This window comes from Primulina tabacum, chromosome 6, assembly GCF_025594145.1.
Source record: "Primulina tabacum isolate GXHZ01 chromosome 6, ASM2559414v2, whole genome shotgun sequence".
NCBI lineage: Eukaryota > Viridiplantae > Streptophyta > Magnoliopsida > Lamiales > Gesneriaceae > Primulina > Primulina tabacum.
In genome coordinates, this window is record NC_134555.1 from 35,669,992 (window position 1) to 35,686,356 (window position 16,365).

Genomic DNA, 16,365 nt, shown 5'->3' on the forward strand with positions numbered 1-16,365 from the left:
TTCTATCGCGAGGATAGTAATTGTAATGATCATGTACCATTAGGCTGAGCCAACATGGGCCTCGGCCCATATCCATGCACCACTAGTGGTCATGGGTTGTTAGGATGGTCCAGCATGAGCTTAGCCCATGCCATGCACCGTCACTCATAGAATATCTCACTCATGGAAAGTGATTTTGTTCGCCTATCCCAACACTTGAAACCAGGACCTCCAAACTTAAGTACCTAGATTCTTTAAGTGTTGGTACCAGTTGGGCTAATTGTAATTTCTAAGAAATTCGAACTAGTAACTTGACTGTAAGCAATCTAGGGTTTTACTAAAATATGTGTTTAATTATTTTATTACATAATATGTGGCTTGGTTCATGATTTATTTAAAGTTTCATGCATTATAACTCTAAGTTGTATTTGCGCTAAAACGAGGAACAGTGATCGGAGATGATCAGGAAAAATGTTTTATTAAATAATTATTTATAATTATTTAATATATGGTTTAATTAAGTGTGTTTTTTGAAAATGGGTCTTGGTTGAGTATTTTTTACTCGTCGGATCATATTTTTAACCGGTACGCAAATTTTAGCGAGTCGGTGGACTTTTTGAGGGTTCGGGAAATATTTTCAAAAACATATCTAAACGAAATATTTTTTTGAGTGTTATTGAGCTTGACAGGTTTATTTTATTGCTTAATGGGCCTAAAGCCCTTTTTTACTCCTTTAATTATTATTAAGGGCCCATTAGTGTAATATATTATTGACTTAAGTTTGGGAAAGTTTGATTAAGTTTTGGGTTGATTCGGGTTAAAACCGAGACCCTGGTCCAAGTTTTAAAACGAATTGTAAAATTTATTTTATGGGCTCGAGTTTACCTCTACCAAATGATTATAAATATATTTTGAGGTGTTTTTAGGAGTTTGGTTGGCTTCAAGTCAAAATTTTGAGGTCCATGGGTAAAATGGTCAATTAGGGTTTCCATGGGCAAAATGTTCATTTTGCATCCGGGTTGAGTTAGCAGTCCTGGCAGCGCCCTGATCAAAAAATTACACACTTTTAATGCATATGCTGTCATGAACATGACCTTTAGGTTACGTTTGGTTGGAAGGATTAAATAAACTAATGATTAGTATGTAAATGATAAAAAAAATGATTGTGATAGAAATGTAATATATGATGTAAAATAGTATTATGTTTGGTATGATTTTTAAGTATGGGATAATTTTGAATTTTTTGATAAAATGACGAAATTGCCCTTTTTTTTTCTTTACTCCGGCGACGGCCCGGTCCGGCGGTCGGCGGCAGGTTGGTGGTCGGCCGGAAGCGGCGGCTGGCGGTGGTCGGCCGGAATCGGCTGGCGATGGTCGGACGGAAAAGGCGGCAGCGGTCGGCCGGAACAAGCGGCGGCGACTGAAGCGGCGGAGGTCGGCGGTTGCCGGCGGCGGGCGGCGGAGGCTGGCGGCGGTGGGCGGTCGGTGGAAGGAAGTGGTGGGGAGTTTGGATTTAGGAGAAGGGTAAAATTGGAAAAATAGGATGGATTAAGAGTGGGATAAATAATCCTAGGGGGTGAGGAGGTATTATTTTAACCTACCTAATATAACCTAATCATTCATAGGAGGGATTGACATGGTTAAATAAAAAACGTACCAAACGAGTGATTAGGTAGGTTTAAAAAAAATAAACTAACCTAATCAAGCAAACCAAACGTTGCCTTATGGAATTATGAAAAATACGTCGCATGCTTTATTTTAAGAAAAATTTACGTATATGCGTGATTTTTATAAGTGATGAAAATGATGACATGTTTTGAAGGACGTGAGTTGGTTGTGACTAATACGAATACGATAATACAATGACATGTAAAGCCAAGGCTCAGTAGATGGATAATAGTGTCGCTGATGTCCCTATCGCCGGGTACCACGGTTATACACAGATAGATCCAACAAATAGAGCTGATACGAAAGTCACAACTAATGAACGAAAATTCAAATAAAGAAAATAAACGCGTATATGATGATATGTGTAGACATGTTTTGATACGTTATGTTATGTTACTATACATTTACGTTCATGTTTTGAAGATCATGAAATGTATGTTGATTACAGTACTTTTCGCTTTTGCATGTTATGTATATGTACTTTTTATAACGATTCAGGTGTGTTGAGTTTTTAAACTCACTAGGTGTGAATGATGCAGGTGAGCATATTGATGAGGAGATTGGAGGCGCCGAATATTGAATTGACGGAGTTGGATATGTGCACGCTAACCTGAGGACCATACTTTTTCACACATTATGTTTTGAGTTAGGAGAGAGCATGAATATTTTCACACACTTTCTTTTATATGTTGATGGTTGTCAGTATTTTCGCATGTTTCATTTTTGAATAATTTTAAACTATAGTTTAGGGTTTGACGGTTGTTTTAATTTTTTAACTGCGGTGTTTTTTTTTTTGCTGTTAGTTCAATACTTTTATTTTAAAATGTATAATTTTCTATTGTTATTGCATGCATGCATAAAAATGTAATTTTAGAAAATTAGCTTGAAAAAAAAAATTTCTTGCAGACGTTTCACTAATTTACTAAAATACTTTGATATATTACAACATATTGTAATAATCCACTTCAGCTGGTCTTAAACACTGCCAAACTGAAACTCTTATTCTATCAACACTTATACAGTAATAAACTGAAATGATCTAACTGGTAGCCTGAATGCTACGAATAAATGCAATGAATTTAGAGCTAAGTGGGCGATTTGTAAACTGAGAAAATAGTGTGAAGAGTATCGCAACTGATTGAAGATTGTGGTTTGATTGTAACGTGTGTTTCACCAACTTTCTTCAACTGATTCGATCAGCTATATTTAGTCTGTGATCCCAAAGGTCGTATTGAATGCAGTTAATGACAAATGTTCGTTGAATCGTCATCTAGTTATTTATCTGACAGTAGTACGAGGTATTCAGAGTGTTCTATTCTTATTCATCTGTTCTGCTTTGGTACGATTTGTCAGTCAGTCTGCTGATACTTCAACTAATGACGTGACCAACTAATTAAGAGTCAACTGATCAGCCGATCAGTTCAACTGGACATTATCAATTATGAATACTTTAGTTGATAATGTTTTTCCAGTTCAGTTCAAATGAAGTATTCAGTTAGGATTCTCGAATTGTCCGATAAGTTTGATTCTTCAGTTCTGTTATGGATTAACTTGTCAAACTCTGAAACTTATTATATTCCAACACCCACTTTCCTCGGGCGTCTATAAATTATGACTCTATCTGGATTGTTGTGGATCAGCTCACTATGTCAGCAAATTTCATTTCGTACAACCGTGATTATAGTTTTGATAGGATGAAAAGGTTGTACATCCAAGAAAACTTGAAATATCATAGTGTACCAATCATAATAGTTAATGATGAGGTCCATGCTTCACTTCAAGGTTTTGGGGTAGTTTCCATAATGTGTTAGGGACTACTTTGAGCTTGAGTACAATATATATCTTAGAGACAGACGGACAATCTGAGAGGATGATTCAAACATTGGCGGATATGCTTAGAGATTGTGCTATGGATTTTTTTGCCAACATGGCACGAGCATTTGTCACTTGTAGAATTTGCGCACCAACAGCAGTTACCATAACATTGGCATCATTTGAAGAGTTCTATAGAAGACGTTTTCGTACCCAGTTTTTTTAGGACGAGGTATGTGAACGACAAGCAAAAGGGCCATAGTATAGTGCATAAAGAAGTTGATAAGTTAATCTGAACAAGAAAAGAATGAATACTGCACAAGATTGCATGCTAGTTACGCGAATGCTAGGCAGCGAACACTAGAGTTTTAACCTGGCGAGAAAGTTTTCATGAAATTTTTGCCTTTCAGATGTGTTAAAAGATTTACACCCCAAGAGAATTTGACTCCAAGACTAATTGGTCCATTTGAAATCCTTGAAGCTATGGGGAATTTGGCCTTCATCTTAGCACTACCACCGTATATGTCCAGTATTCGCATTGTGTTCCACATATCCTTGCTGAGGCGATACGTAGCCGACGAGTCACATGTTCTACATCTGGCAAAAGCTCAACTCGAAAATAACATGTCTAACATGGGGCAACCACTCAAGATTCTGGACAGGAAAAAAAGTTTCAAGAAAAATGTATTCTTCCCGTCTTAGTCTAGTGGCAATAACGAGGGACGAAATAAGCAACTTGGGAGATAGAAAACATAATGTATACACATTATCTGCAATTTTTTAAATTTGTACTACGTGTATTTCAGTTGTAATATGTTTTAGCCTAATTTATTTAGGGGACAAATATTTCAAGAAGAGGGAGAGAATGTAATGACCCAAGTTCCATTTTAAATAAAGTATGGTTAAACATGATTAAGTTTAATTATATAAGCAAATGAGAGTGTTTGTTCATAAGTTAGTTCGGCACCACTGAATAATAGTTTAAAACCATTGAAGCAGATCAGAGGTTCTGAAGGGAGTTCGGAATGTCTGAACCTAGATCAAACCTTCCGAAGTATTGTGTCAAATGAGCATCGACACGTAGGAGTTTGAAGCTTCCGAAGAGGAGATCGGAGCTTCCAATCAGCGAGGTGTCAAGACGGAATCGACACGTAGAGTTCGGAAAGTCCTAACTCGAGTTGAACTTAACCTATAAATAGACAATCCAAAAATGGATTCTAGTGTATTATATACTTTTCCAATTGTTCTTGAATTCTGTAGGAGTTGCACAAAGCTCATGGAGTAGGAGGCGACTTGAGGACTAAGTTTCAGAGCTATCATCTCCAGAAGGCTATCGTCGGACAAAGGTATGATCCGAGAGCCTAAGTTATTGAGGGATGGTAGATGCAACATGATTAGAGAATAATACAGTTGTTGAATTATTATATCTAGGATCAATGTGTAGACATACATGATACCTCATACTAGTTTAGAGGTACGTAAATACTGACTGACAGTGGCGGAGCCAGAAATCCGATTCTACCCGAGCTAGAATTTTAAACTCTAAAATTCTTTAATATTTTAAATTGATCTACCCGGGCTAATATCATATTTATCCAAAATTATAAAAAATTTACATAAAAATTTTTTAGACCACCCGGGCTAAAGCTCGAGTGAAGAAAGCTGTGCCTCCGCCCCTGCTGACTGAGATATCCAGCTAAGTATGCATGCTTATGTGTTTCATTTTAGTTGTCATATGATCCATGTTTAATTGTCATGATATTTATGTGGCATCTGCATATAACGTAGAGTGTTGAATCCTTTGAGATAGCCTTGTTGAGCAGGGTCACTCAGTCCTCTTTTTTTGACGATCCAGTCTCGTGAGGCACCAACTAGATCGATATGGAATAATCCGTGTGGTAACCAAGGAAATTCTAGTTCCAAGATTGTATTGAGTACGTGAGACAAGTATTGGATCGGCAGAATAGTTTGCGCGTACTCTAGCACACAGACACTTCCTGAGCAAGAATTTACATCTTGATATTTTGATCACCAGTTCATGGTTCGTGCATGTACGTATGGGTTTGTATATTCATATTGTATGCACCGGGTGATTTGTAGCTCATGTATTTTTTCATATTGGACACACTATTTTACTGGGCATGTCTCAGCTTAGATGGGTTCGGAAGTGCAACAAGAAGCTAGTGAAGACCAGTGCAGCCATGAGAGGTTTATCTATCGTTGTTTTCCAGAGTTTACCGTTTGTTAGCAGGGAGATTATGGGTTTTATATATTCAGTTTTTGCATTTTAATGATTAAGACTCTGATTATGTTTTATTAATATTTTTTATTGCATACTAGAAAATTTTTAATGTAGGCATGTTGGGTAAAGACGCTACATAAAACTCAAATGGATTTCAAATACACTTCATAACAAATTATACATTTTACAATAGGAATTGGAGCGTATTTCAAATAGACATGGATGAGATTGGATGTAATAAAAAAAATCATTATTAAAATATTTAAATTGGATATGGAATAATAATTGATATATAATAATATTTTTAGTTTGATTGATTAAATTGGGATAAAATATTAAATTACGATTGAATCTTTTTAATAATTAATTAATATAATAAAAACCTCTGGCAAAATCTTTAAAACTCATTTTATGATTTTCAGAATAAAATTATTTTTCAACTAATGGAGATATACCCCATTCTTCAATAGATATAATCTTCTTAATTATAAACTTTGAGAAGTTATAACTTCCTTTCTGCTGAGTATTACTGAAAAAGTGAGTTATGTCAACACTTTTTGTAGATATCAGAAGATTTTCATAAAATCCTCTTTGCTTGTAGGAATCATATACATATGATGTATTGGTTAGATATCTTTCCATGATAGTCCATGGAGTTTTTTTTCCCATTGGGTATCTTTTTCTTCTATAAGAAGAATCAATTCTCGATATTTTGTCTCTGTATATAGAGCTGAATCATTATCATCATCTTTTATGATATTAGCATATGATGCTGAAGATTGAGAATCTGTATTACTTCTCTTTTGTTTCAAGAATTCTTGAAATTCATTGTATAACTCATTATTTTGCTCAGTATTACTGGCTGATGAACTGGATAAGTTTTGGGCTATAAGCCTCTGTTTTCCATGCTGTGCAATGATATTAGGGGGTTTTCCCCTACCTCCTCGCCCTCTATAAGAGGACTCTCCTCTTCCTCGGGAATACACATCTGTATATGAAAACATTAGGATAAATATTCTCGAGTTAAGAAATCTGGCAAGTGATTATCTTCACCTTTCTTATAAATGATTTCAAAATCAAAAGGAGCTAAATGAGCTTGCCATCTTGCAAACATTTGTTTAGAAACATCATGTTTAAAATCTTTATTAAACATAAATTTTGCAGATTTGCAATCAGTTTTTATAATAAACTTTTGATTATATAAATCATCTTGAAATTTTAAAATACATCTGACAATAGCTAAGATTTCTTTTGCTACTGTGGAATAATTTTTCTGGGCATTATTCCATTTACAAGAATAAAATCAAATAAGATATTCTTGTTTATTTTGGGGATCTTTTTGTTTTAAGATTCCTCCAAAACCTATATCTGAAGCATCTGTTTCCACAATTTTATCCCATTGGGGATTAGCAAGCATAAGACAAGGAAGGTTTTTAACCTTTTCCTTAATATTTCTAACGGCTATTGTATGTCTTTCAGACCAAGGTAAAGGATTTTTCTTTAATCTATCATATAAGATAGCAGAATCTTTAGTAAGATCTTTAATATAAGGAGAAATATAATTTAAACTTCCTAAAAATCTTTGTAACTGAGTTTTATCAGTTATAATATCAGGAAATTTTTAACCAAATTCTATACTTCTCTGTATAGGAATTATTTTTCCTTTCTCAATCATATGACCAAGAAATCTAATATTAGTTTGAAATAAAATCATTTTAGATTTTGAGATAACAAGTCCATTTTGAATAACAATATTTTTAAATATATCTAAATGTTTAAAATGTATTTCAATATCATTAGAAAATACTAAGATATCATCAATATAAACAATTATAAAATTGATGTAATTATAAAAAATATCATTCATAATTTGTTGAAATTCAGAAGGGGCATTTTTTGGCCAAATGGCATTACTGTCCATTCATAATGTCCTATTGGAACATTAAAAGCAGTTTTATATCTATCTGATTCTTTTACCTGAATCTGCCAAAATCCTGATTTTAAATCAAATTTTGAAAATATGATAGCATTAACAAGTCTATCTAATAAATCTTTTTTATTAGAAATAGGATGCCTAATCCATTTTAGAACCTTATTAAAAAGTTTATAATTTATGACTAATCTTGGAACACCTCTTTCCTGTTCAGAATGTTTATTAACATAAAAAGCAGTACATGACCAAGGAGATTGAGAAGGCTTTATCAATCCTTTTTCTAATAAAGAATGAATTTCATTCTTACATAATTCTAAATATTCAGAATTCATTTGACAAGGACGAGCCTTGGTAGGAATATTCTTTTCATCAAAATTCTCTTCATATGGGAGAGAGATAATATGCTTCTTTCTATTCCAAAAAGCATTTGGAAGATCATTACATATTTCTAATGAGAACTTATTATAAATAAGTTTGATTTTCTCCTGTAATTTAGGATTCTGTAATTTATCATCTATAGTTAATATATTAACTTCTTCTTTTAAAGAATTAATCTGAAAAGTTTTCCTATTAATCTTCTCTTGTAATTCATTAAGAATTCTATGAACAGGTTTAGTTATGAACTTAAAGGAAATAGGATTACCTTTAAAAGTACCTATAATACCTGTTTCATCAACATAAGTTAAAGGATAAATTTGATAAATAAAAGGAAGACCAAGTATAAGTTGGCTAGAAATTTTTTTTGCTAATAAAAAACTGGTTTGAATACAGTTTTTATCTTTGCAAATATAAACCTTTGGTAATTTATAATTTATTTCTAATGGTTCTCCTCCTGCATGAGAGAGAGAATGAGTGGTTTTATGAAAATATTTCGTAGGAATTAATCCTTCATGTATAACATTTAAGTCTGCACCACTATCAATCATAGCAATGAAATTATTTTTATAAGAATTTTCAATTAATAATGTTATATTAATGTACCATTTTTGAGATATGATCATGCTCAAAACAGATAAATGTTTTTTATCTGGATCAGGAAAAGAAATATCTTGTAGATTATCAAAACTATTAGAATTATTAACTGAATTATTATTATTAGTTTCAATGATTGAAACACGATAATTTAAACTATTATTATTGTGTTGTAAAATTTTTAGTTGTTCTTTAAGTTTTTCTATTTCTTTAACTAAATCCTGTATAGTAAATGGATTATGTTTACTATATTTCTGTTGAAGAAGATTTTTAACTTCTTTCATAGAGTAAGCTTGTTCTTGTTTAACAAGAATATTATTATTATTATTGCTAGTTGAAGCAGTATTCTCCATTTGATCAATAATTGTTGATTTTAAAACTGGATCCTTAATCATTTTAAGGAATTCTAAAATATTATTGTTAGTTAACACATTAATATTTAAATCCTGAAATTGAGACATGAGTTTATAAAATTCATCATTTTTATCTTCTATATGATTTAAACAAGATTTTCCTTGTATACAATTATTACATTCATTTAAATCATTAGAAATATCTGATTCACTATCTATTATTTCTTCTGAAATATAATATTCTTAATAATTCTCAGTTTCACTATCAGAATTATTATTCGAATCCATTATTATTTTAAATAATGTTTCTTTTAGATTATCATCTATATCTAAATTATTAATTTTGTTTTTAGCCCAACATTGATTAGCATAATGACCTGGCTTTTTACATTTTCTACAAATTATTAATTTGTTTTTGTATTTTTCTTCTTTCCGTAAATCACGGCTTTTTTTTCTTTTCTTCTTTTTATCTCTTTGTCTATCAGACAAATATCTTTTCTTTCTATAAAGTTTTTCATTTTTTTCTTTAATTTTCTTCTTACCTGTATTAGGTAAGTCCATAACAAATTGATCACAAAATTTACCTAATTGTTTTTTCTCAAGTAAATTATGTCTTTTAATTTGATTATTTAATTTTAATTAATACAGAGAGCTAAACCCTCTTTAATGCAAGTATTAATTAAATTTCCATAAGTATAATTATCATATGGAATATTAATCTCATCTTTTCTTAATACTTTTCTAATTCTTTCAGCAAATAGAAAAGGTAAACCATCTATAAATTAAGCTTTCCAGAAACAATTATTACAATCTGGTATCTCATATATACGAGATAAAAAGGTATCTTTATACCATCTAAAATCAATAAGTGTTTTACATTTTAGATTAATTACTAAAGTACGAATCTTTTCACTATCATCAGTGAATTTTCCAGTAAAATGTTCAATCATAGTCATTATTAATGAATAAACAACATTTTCTGATTGAATATTATTCTCTATCTTAATAGAATTAATAATATCTTCCTTTTGGAATTGATTTAAATAGTTATCCCACCAACCTTTAAGTTGGCCAGTAAAACCTGATATAATCATCTTAGCAATATTTTTATCAGTATTGCCTGAAGTTTTACACACAGTACTATACATAAGCATTCTGTGAGCAGTATTATAAATTTTTTTATCACTAAAACCATCAATATTCAATTCCTAAATATTTTTCCCATTATAACTATTAGCAAATATATATTCTTGTTCTTCAATAAGAACGTCCATGGAAGTAGGTCTATTATAATAATATTTAGTTTGGGTAGGTCTATCTGCCCATTTAATTTTGTTAATTTCTTCTTCAGAATGATCATTATCATTATCAAACTCTTCATTAAGAGTATTCAAATTTAGATTTTTAAATTTTTCTTCTAATAATTTTTCTATATCATAAACAGAAGATTTAAATTTAAAATCCTTGATATCTGGAGGGGATTGAATAGAAGAAGTAGCAATAGAAACAATATTAGTTTCTTCTTCTTTAGTTTGAACGTGAACATCTGGTTTAATTTGATTAATAGCCTGAATTATTTTATCAATACGGTCCTTAAGAGAAACTATCTCTTCTCCTATTATCGTAAGATACAAATTTGTATAATTCTGTTTTTCAATTATCTGATTAATATGTTTAACAGTTATCTCTAACATATCATTTTCAAATAATTTTGAAAAAGCAGTAAAATTTAAAATTTTATTATTCTTTTCTATAATAAAAGATTGTTGAGGAGGATAAACAGATTTTTGAATCTATCATGTAGAAAGTTTATAATTTCTTTCAAGAATAGAAATATAATCTATAATAAATGTTTTAAAAAACCAAGGAACAAAATGAATCAATTTATTCTGTTTTTCACAATATTTATAAAATTCCACAACAATATAATTAAACTCATCTTCAGAAAAACTTTTAAAGTACCAATTTCTGAAAGATTCCCATTTGGGTAAATAAAATTCTGCATTGATCCTTGCCCTAGCAAGAGATCCTTTAGTAAAATCAATTTTAGTTTTACTATCCATTAAATACTAAAATTCATTTCTGAAACTGTATCAGTTTCTCTAACTTTTTGAAAGTTACTTTTATGCACAATATTATTCTGATTAATAATTAATTCATCTACTGTATCTTGTACAGGAGACTCAACATCTTCTCTTATCTGAGAAGTAGAAGCTCTAGAAGTTTGAGGAATATCCACCAAATAATCTAAAGGCGAAATAAAAGAATGGCTAGATCTTGATCTAGTATAGATAGAAGATGGCAATAATCTTCTTTGTTCATTATTAAACTGTATTTGAACAGATCCTTCATTATTCTGAATAACTTGTTGTAAATCCCTATTTATTATAGGATTTCTAGGAACAGCTTGTTCAATTATCCAGTTTTCTGGAAATTCAATTTCTTCTCATTTTATAGATCTACGGGTTGTAATATTAGATCTATTAAAATTAGTTTCTATAAGAATAGTTTCATTTAATTTTTTATCTATTCTTTTACACATAGGATTCAGTGTAAATAATGGCTTATAATAAATACGATAACAGATACATATGACTTCTGTGCCAGGAGTATAATTATAACCATGAGTTTTAACATTTAATGTTAAAGAATCTAATATATTAATATCAGACAAAGATAAAGATAAATTCGGATAAACATCAAAATATACTGGACCATGAGCCAGACTAGATTGAATTATCCCCATAAGGGATTGTTTCCAATTCAAATTTCTACCATCTCTTAAAGCTGCTATAAAGCTTTCTGGTAGTCCTTCTAATGTTAAAGGTCTAAAAGCTATTTGAATTAAACCTATATGCATAAATCTGTAATTTTTCCTATAAGGCAAAATATCTTTATTGTTTAACAATCTAATAACCATTTCATTATTATGAAGTGGTACCGATGATTCTGTAGTTTTAACCACTTGTTTAAAACCAATTTTTTCAAAGGTTCCTAACTTATAGATCATTTTAGATTCTATCTTAGGAATAGTCCATTTATTCAATAAATCTAAATTATCAGGTAAATCATTTTCTTCATTCAAACTGTTTTGAACAGTTTCTTTAAAACCGAAAATATTCATTTGAATAAAAAGTGCTAAATTATTATCCAGACTATTTCCATGGCTCTGATACCATCTGGGGCTTGGGATCAAGATGAGGAATATGATACGTGGCGTTGTTACACCAAACTTTTCCTTAGTGGCTTTCGCACACATGGAGGTTATTGGTTTCCAGCCTATATACCATCTTCAACTCTTATTGAGCTAAGAAAATGAAGAATTTAAATCCCAGAATAAAATGAATATAAGATTCATATTTGAAACTTTTACAAAACATAAAAGGATTTATAAAAGATATATCAAAGAAATTAAACAACAGAGGATTTTACCGAGGTCCACCTCAGAATCATAAATTCATAAAAAATCACCCATGAACGCCTCAAACGCCATTTCTCGGCTAAGCAGGCTAAAGGGCTACAACATGAATTTATTTTTCCTGGTGAAACTCGAACCTTGTGTTTACCATTTCCTAGCTCATCTCTTTACCTTATGTTCTAACCAAAGACTCTTATATTACATTAAATTCCAAAAATTTAAATAGATCTTTTATTATCTCAATCTGATCCCAAGCCCCAGATGGTATCAGAGCCATGGAAATAGTCTAGATAATAATTTAGCACTTTTTATTCAAATGAATATTTTCGGTTTTAAAGAAACTGTTCAAAACAGCTTGAATGAAGAATATGATTTACCTGATAATTTAGATTTATTGAATAAATGGACTATTCCTAAGATAGAATCTAAAATGATCTATAAGTTAGGAACCTTTGAAAAAATTGGTTTTAAACAAGTGGTTAAAACTACAGAATCATCGGTACCACTTCATAATAATGAAAAGGTTATTAGATTGTTAAACAATAAAGATATTTTGCCTTATAGGAAAAATTACAGATTTATGCATATAGGTTTAATTCAAATAGCTTTTAGACCTTTAACATTAGAAGGACTACCAGAAAGCTTCATAGCAGCTTTAAGAGATGATAGAAATTTGAATTGGAAACAATCCCTTATGGGAATAATTCAATCTAGTCTGGCTCATGGTCCAGTATATTTTTTGATGTTTATCCGAATTTATCTTTATCTTTGTCTGATATTAATATATTAGATTCTTTAACATTAAATGTTAAAACTCATGGTTATAATTATACTCCTGGCACAGAAGTCATATGTATCTGTTATCGTATTTATTATAAGCCATTATTTACACTGAATCCTATGTGTAAAAGAATAGATAAAAAATAAAATGAAATTATTCTTATAGAAACTAATTTTAATAGATCTAATATTACAACCCGTAGATCTATAAAATGAGAAGAAATTGAATTTCCAGAAAACTGGATAATTGAACAAGCTGTTCCTAGAAATCCTATAATAAATAGGGATTTACAACAAGTTATTCAGAATAATGAAGGATCTGTTCAAATACAGTTTAATAATGAACAAAGAAGATTATTGACATCTTCTATCTATACTAGATCAAGATCTAGTCATTCTTTTATTTCGCCTTTAGATTATTTGGTGGATATTCCTCAAACTTCTAGAGCTTCTACTTCTCAGATAAGAGAAGATGTTGAGTCTCCTGTACAAGATACAGTAGATGAATTAATTATTAATCAGAATAATATTGTGCATAAAAGTAACTTTCAAAAAGTTAGAGAAACTGATACAGTTTCAGAAATGAATTTTAGTATTTAATGGATAGTAAAACTAAAATTGATTTTACTAAAGGATCTCTTGCTAGGGCAAGGATCAATGCAGAATTTTATTTACCCAAATGGGAATCTTTCAGAAATTGGTACTTTAAAAGTTTTTCTGAAGATGAGTTTAATTATATTGTTGTGGAATTTTATAAATATTGTGAAAACCAGAATAAATTGATTCATTTTGTTCCTTGGTTTTTTAAAACATTTATTATAGATTATATTTCTATTCTTGAAAGAAATTATAAACTTTCTACAGGACAGATTCAAAAATCTGTTTATCCTCCTCAACAATCTTTTATTATAGAAAAGAATAATAAAATTTTAAATTTTACTACTTTTTCAAAATTATTTGAAAATGATATGTTACAGATAACTGTTAAACATATTAATCAGATAATTGAAAAACAGAATTATACAAATTTGTATCTTACGATAATAGAAGAAGAGATAGTTTCTCTTAAGGACCGTATTGATAAAATAATTTTGGCTATTAATCAAATTAAACCAGATGTTCATATTCAAACTAAAGAAGAAGAAACTAATATTGTTTCTATTGCTACTTCTTCTATTCAATCCCCTCCGGATATCAAGGATTTTAAATTTAAATCTTCTGTTTATGATATAGAAAAATTATTAGAAGAAAAATTTAAAAATCTGAATTTGAATACTCTTAATAAAGAGTTTGATAATGATAATGATCATTCTGAAGAAGAAATTAATAAAATTAAATGGGCAGATAGACCTACCCAAACTAAATATTATTATAATAGACCTACTCCCATGGACGTTCTTATTGAAGAACAAGAATATATATTTGCTAATAGTTATAATGGGAAAAGTATTTATGAATGGAATATTGATGGTTTTAGTGATAAACAAATTTATAATACTGCTCACAGAATGCTTATGTATAGTACTGTGTGTAAAACTTCAGGCAATACTGATAAAAATATTGCTAAGATGATTATATCAGGTTTTACTGGCCAACTTAAAGGTTGGTGGGATAACTATTAAATCAATTCCAAAAGGAAGATATTATTAATTCTATTAAGATAGAGAATAATATTCAATCAGAAAATGTTGTTTATTCATTAATAATGACTATGATTGAACATTTTACTGGAAAATTCACTGATGATAGTGAAAAGATTCGTACTTTATTAATTAATCTAAAATGTAAAACACTTACTGATTTTAGATGGTATAAAGATACCTTTTTATCTCGTATATATGAGATACCAGATTGTAATAATAGTTTCTGAAAAGCTAAATTTATAGATGGTTTACCTTCTCTATTTGCTGAAAGAATTAGAAAAGTATTAAGAAAAGATGAGATTAATATTCCATATGATAATTATACTTATGGAAATTTAATTAATACTTGCATTAAAGAGGGTTTAGCTCTCTGTAATGAATTAAAATTAAATAATCAAATTAAAAGACAGAATTTACTTGAGAAAAAACAATTAGGTAAATTTTGTGATCAATTTGGTATGGACTTACCTAATACAGGTAAGAAGAAAATTAAAGAAAAAAATGAAAAACTTTATAGAAAGAAAAGATATTTGTCTGATAGACAAAGAGATAAAAAGAAGAAAAGAAAAGAAAGCCGTGATTTACGGAAAGAAGAAAAATACAAAAACAAATTAATAATTTGTAGAAAATGTAAAAAGCCAGGTCATTATGCTAATCAATGTTGGGCTAAAAACAAAATTAATAATTTAGATATAGATGATAATCTAAAAGAAACATTATTTAAAATAATAATGGATTCGAATAATAATTCTGATAGTGAAACTGAGAATTATTAAGAATATTATATTTCAGAAGAAATAATAGATAGTGAATCAGATATTTCTAATGATTTAAATGAATGTAATAATTGTATACAAGGAAAATCTTGTTTAAATCATATAGAAGATAAAAATGATGAATTTTATAAACTCATGTCTCAATTTCAGGATTTAAATATTAATGTGTTAACTAACAATAATATTTTAGAATTCCTTAAAATGATTAAGGATCCAGTTTTAAAATCCACAATTATTGATCACATGGAGAATACTGCTTCAACTAGCAATAATAATAATAATATTCTTGTTAAACAAGAACAAGCTTACTCTATGAAAGAAGTTAAAAATCTTTTTCAACAGAAATATAGTAAACAGAATCCAGTTACTATACAGGATTTAGTTAAAGAAATAGAAAATCTTAAAGAACAAGTAAAAATTTTACAACACAATAATAATAGTTTAAATTATCGTGTTTCAATCATTGAAACTAATAATAATAATTCAGTTAATAATTTTGATAGTATTGATAATCTACAAGATATTTCTTTTCCTGATCCAGATAAAAAACATTTATCTGTTTTGAGCATGATCATATCTCAAAAATGGTACATTAATATAACATTATTAATTGAAAATTCTTATAAAAAGAATTTCATTGCTATGATTGATAGTGGTGCAGACTTAAATGTTATACATGAAGGATTAATTCCTACGAAATATTTTCATAAAACCACTCATTCTCTCTCTCATGCAGGAGGAGAACCATTAGAAATAAATTATAAATTACCAAAGGTTTATATTTGCAAA